At 37.4% G+C, this 6022-nt stretch overlaps 1 pseudogene; it reads right to left on the reverse strand.

Moving 5' to 3' along the window:
* Window positions 1-5039: 5039 nt before the first annotated feature.
* LOC126417921 (5S ribosomal RNA) lies at window positions 5040-5157 on the reverse strand (annotated as a pseudogene).
* Window positions 5158-6022: the final 865 nt, after the last annotated feature.

The following is a 6022-nucleotide window of genomic DNA, read 5'->3' on the forward strand; positions in this document are numbered from 1 at the left end:
ATTCTGTTGTAGCCAGCTGATAGTTCTCAGTGATGAACACTCTATTATGTTTGAAATACTCATATTAACAACCAATATGCCATATCCAAAAAGCAGAAATCAGATTTGCACCATTCCCTGAGGACACTACTTGATTACAGATTCATTGACGACAAGAACAAAATATCAGCAATATTCTGTTGTAGCCAGCTGATAGTTCTCAGTGATGAACACTCTATTATGTGTGGAATACTCATATTAACAACCAATATGCCAAATCCAAAAAGCAGAAATCAGATTTGCACCAATCCCTGAGGACACTACTTGATTACAGATTCATTGACGACAAGAACAAATAAGCAGCAATATCCTGTTGTAGCCTGCTGATAGTTCTCAGTGATGAACACTCTATTATGTGTGGAGTACTCATATTAACAACCATTATGCCATATCCAAAAAGCAGAAATCAGATTTGCACCAATCCCTGAGGACACTACTTGATTAAAAATTCATTGACGACAAGAACAAAATATCAGCAATATTCTGTTGTAGCCAGCTGATAGTTCTCAGTGAAGAACACTCTATTATGTGTGGAATACTCATATTAACACCCAATATGCCATATCCAAAAAGCAGAAATCAGATTTGCACCAATCCCTGAGGACACTACTTGATTAAAGATTCATTGACGACAAGAACAAAATATCAGCAATATTCTGTTGTAGCCAGCTGATAGTTCACAGTGATGAACACTCTATTACGTGTGGAATACTCATATTAACAACCAATATGCCATATCCAAAAAGCGGATATCAGATTTGCACCAATCCCTTAGGACACTACTTGATTAAAGATTCATTGACGACAAGAACAAAATATCAGCAATATTCTGTTGTGGCCAGCTGATAGTTCCCAGTGATGAACACTCCATTATGAGTGGAATAGTCATATTAACAACCAATATGCCAAATCCAAAAAGCAGAAATCAGAGTTGCACCAATCCCTTAGGACACTACTAGATTAAAGATTCATTGACGACAAGAACAAAATATCAGCAATATTCTGTTGTAGCCAGCTGATAGTTCTCAGTGATGAACACTCTATTATGTGTGGAATACTCATATTAACACCCAATATGCCATATCCAAAAAGCAGAAATCAGATTTGCACTAATCCCTGAGGACACTACTTGATTAAAGATTCATTGACAACAAGAACAATATATCAGCAATATTCTGTTGTAGCCAGCTGATAGTTCTCAGTGATGAACACTATATTATGTGTGGAAAACTCATATTAACAACCAATATGCTATATCCAAAAAGCAGAAATCAGATTTGCACCAATCCCTGAGGACACTACTTGATTAAAGATTCATTGACGACAAGAACAAAATATCAGCAATATTCTGTTGTAGCCAGCTGATAGTTCTCAGTGATCAACACTCTATTATGTGTGGAATACTCATATTAACAACCAATATGCCATATCCAAAAAGCAGAAATCAGATTTGCACCAATCCCTGAGGACACTACTTGATTAAAGATTCATTGACGACAAGAACAAAATATCAGCAATATTCTGTTGTAGCCAGCTGTTAGTTCACAGTGATGAACACTCTATTACGTGTGGAATACTCATATTAACAACCAATATGCCATATCCAAAAAGCGGAAATCAGAGTTGCACCAATCCCTTAGGACACTACTTGATTAAAGATACATTGACGACAAGAACAAAATATCAGCAATATTCTGTTGTGGCCAGCTGATAGTTCTCAGTGATGAACACTCCATTATGAGTGGAATAGTCATATTAACAACCAATATGCCATATCCAAAAAGCAGAAATCAGAGTTACATTATCCCTGAGGACACTACTTGATTAAAGATTCATTGACGACAAGAACAAAATATCAGCACTATTCTGTTGTAGCCAGCTGATAGTTCTCAGTGATGAACACTCTATTATGTGTGGAATACTCATATTAACACCCAATATGCCATATCCAAAAAGCAGAAATCAGATTTGCACTAATCCCTGAGGACACTACTTGATTAAAGATTCATTGACAACAAGAACAATATATCAGCAATATTCTGTTGTAGCCAGCTGATAGTTCTCAGTGATGAACACTATATTATGTGTGGAATACTCATATAAACAACCAATATGCTATATCCAAAAAGCAGAAATTCAATTTGCAGCAATCTCTGAGGACACAACTTGATTAAAGATTCATTGACGACAAGAACAAGATATGAGCAATATTCTGTTGTAGCCAGCTGATAGTTCTCAGTGATGAACACTCTATTATGTTTGAAATACTCATATTAACAACCAATATGCCATATCCAAAAAGCAGAAATCAGATTTGCACCATTCCCTGAGGACACTACTTGATTAAAGATTCATTGACGACAAGAACAAAATATCAGCAATATTCTGTTGTAGCCAGCTGATAGTTCTCAGTGATGAACACTCTATTATGTGTGGAATACTCATATTAACAACCAATATGCCAAATCCAAAAAGCAGAAATCAGATTTGCACCAATCCCTGAGGACACTACTTGATTACAGATTCATTGACGACAAGAACAAAATATCAGCAATATTCTGTTGTAGCCTGCTGATAGTTCTCAGTGATGAACACTCTATTATGTGTGGAGTACTCATATTAACAACCATTATGCCATATCCAAAAAGCAGAAATCAGATTTGCACCAATCCCTGAGGACACTACTTGATTAAAAATTCATTGACGACAAGAACAAAATATCAGCAATATTCTGCTGTAGCCAGCTGATAGTTCTCAGTGAAGAACACTCTATTATGTGTGGAATACTCATATTAACAACTAATATGCCATATCCAAGATGCAGAAATCAGAGTTGCACCAATCCTTGAGGATACTACTTGATTAAAGATTCATTAACGACAAGAACAAAATATCAGCAATATTCTGTTGTAGCCAGCTGATAGTTCTCAGTGATGAACACTCTATTATGTGTGGAATACTCATATTAACAACCAATATGCCATATCCATAAAGCAGAAATCAGATTTGCACCAATCCCTGAGGACACTGCTTGATTAAAAATTCATTGACGACAAGAACAAAATAGCAGCAATATTCTGTTGTATCCAGCTTATAGTTCTCAGTGATGAACACTCTATTATGTGTGGAATACTCATATTAACTACCAATATACCATATCCAAAAGGCAGAAATCAGATTTGCACCAATCCCTGAGGACACTACTTGATTAAAGATTCATTGATGTGGAGAACAAAATATCAGCAATATTCTGTTGTAGCCAGCTGATAGTTCTCAGTGATGATCACTCTTATATGTGTGGACCACTAATATTAACAACCAATATGTCATATCCAAATAGCAGAAATCAGATTTGCACCAATCCTTGAGGACACTACTTGATTAAAAATTCATAGACGACAAGATCAAAATATCAGCAATATTCTGTTGTAGCCAGCTGATAGTTCACAGTGATGAACACTCTATTATGTGTGGAATACTCATATTAACAACCAATATGCCATATCCAAAAAGCAGAAATTAGAGTTGCATTATCCCTGAGGACACTACTTGATTAAAGATTCAATGACGACAAGAACAAAATATCAGCAATATTGTGTTGTATCCAGCTTACAGTTCTCAGTGATGAACACTCTGTTATGGGTGGAATACTCATATTAACAACCAATATGACATATCCAAAAAGCAGAAATCAGATTTGCACTAATCCCTGAGGACACTACTTGGTTAAAGATTCATTGACAACAAGAACAAAATATCAGCAATATTCTGTTGTAGCCAGCTGATAGTTCTCAGTGATGAACACTCTATTATGTGTGGAATACTCATATTAACAACCAATATGCCGTATCCAAAAAGCAGAAATCAGAGTTGCACCAATCCCTGCGGACACTACTTGATTAGAGATTCATTGACGACAAGAACAAAATATCAGCAATATCCTGTTGTAGCCTGCTGACAGTTTTCAGTGATGAACACTCTATTATGTGTGGAATACTCATATTAACAACCAATATGCCATATCCAAAAAGCAGAAATCAGATATGCACCAATCCCTGAGGACACTACTTAATTAAAGATTCATTGACGACAAGAAAAAAAAAAATTAGCTGTGTTCTGTTGTAGCCAGCTGACAGTTTTCAGCGATGAACACTCTATAATGTGTGGAATACTCATATTAACATAATGATGTGCTGCAGGATATCACTTCAGGACAATACAATGTTCACGAGAACATCTGTGATTTCTATTCTTATTTTCATTAAATTAATCCTGTGCACCTGTCAATACAAAGCAGAGATTCAGTACGCCAGCGAAATTAGTGTCTCGTGGGAAAAATGCATAATATATTTGTGAAATTAGTAATGGCGAGCCCCTGTGAATTAACTTAGAAGATATGTAAACCTATAGTAAATCTATCTTTACGGCATTTGAAGATCTAGAGATATCTCTTGACAGTGTCGAATGAACTAGTCTTTGAATTTACGAAGGTAGCAAAGAGCGATAGTTTCTTTATAATATGTAATGAAATCATACTGCAGTTATGAGCCGAAGGACATGAAATGGACGTAGTTATTGAGAAATGAGTGAGACAGTGTTGTAAACTATCCCGGGTGTTATTCAATCAGTACCTTCAGTAATGCTGTGCTGAAATCTGGAGAGGTAATTTAACATCAGGAAGAAAAAAACAAAAACTCTGAGGTTGGCCTATGACTTTAAATTAAGTCAGAGGTGGAAAAGGACTTGGAATGGCATTTCAACAGTATGGATAGTCTCGTAAAAGAAACCTCTCTCCGTCTGCACAGGCTTTGGATGGGTCAACGGGACCGACCCACCGCCGTGTCACCCTCAGTCCACAGGCGTCACAGGATGCGGATATGGAGGGGCATATGGCTAGCACACCGCTCTCCTGGCTGTATGACACTTTACGAAATCGGAGTCGCAACTTCTCAATCAAGTAGCTCCTCAGTTTGCCTCACAAGGGCTGAGTGCACACCGCTTGCCAACAGCGCTCGGCTGACCGAATGGTCACCCATCCAAGTGCTAGCCCAGCCCAACAGCGCTTAACTACGGTGATCTGACGGGAACCGGTGTTACCACTGTGGCAAGGCCGTTGGCCCTCGTAAAAGAGATTATACGATAGTCATTGACAAAAGTACAAGAAGGTTAATGAAATGAGGCTGAATTATATCAGGCGGTGCTTAGTGAATTACACTGGAAAGTAGGATACCTAAGATAGTCAAAGAATATTACTGATTCAACAGCAAAGTAACCGACAGTGGTCGATACACACAGGCAATGCAAGGAAAAAATCACTGAAAAAGAAAAATTTATTAGGATCTGATACAAACTTTATTGCTAAGAACTATTTCTGAAGTTGCAGAATGTAGGCTATTAGCACCAGTTCAGACAAGGAGAGAATAGAAGCTTTTAAAATGTAGTGCTACAGATTAATGGTGGAGATTAGGCGGAAAGATTGAGTAATTAATAACGAGGTGCTCAGTCGAACTGGGTAAAACACAAACTTGTGGCACAACTGGACTGACACATGGATACCGTAGGACGCATCGTAAGGCATCAAAGAATCGTCGACTGGATAATGGAGGGAGGTGTGAGACAAGTACAGTATGCAGCCACAAGAGAATGTTGGTCACTGTAGTCAGAAGATGAAGTGGTTTGCACAGGACAGACTACCCTAGAGAGCTGCATCAAGTCTTTCTTCGTAAAGATGGCGGCAACAGAAATAACAGATGATATTGACTACGTGGCGTGAGCGATATCAATAGCAGAATGCGATACCTAGTCTTTGTAAGATGACAACAGTTGGGTAAGGTAATGGCACACAGTATACTTATATTCAAAGTGAATTTTATTGAAGCTGATCATTTAATAAATCAACATTGGTAAGATTAATTTGTGCTCGCAAACCAAGCAGATACATTTAATACTCATAATCTACATCCACAAGATTCAGTTCATATTT

This window comes from Schistocerca serialis, chromosome 8 (genome assembly GCF_023864345.2).
Source record: "Schistocerca serialis cubense isolate TAMUIC-IGC-003099 chromosome 8, iqSchSeri2.2, whole genome shotgun sequence".
Taxonomy (NCBI): domain Eukaryota; kingdom Metazoa; phylum Arthropoda; class Insecta; order Orthoptera; family Acrididae; genus Schistocerca; species Schistocerca serialis.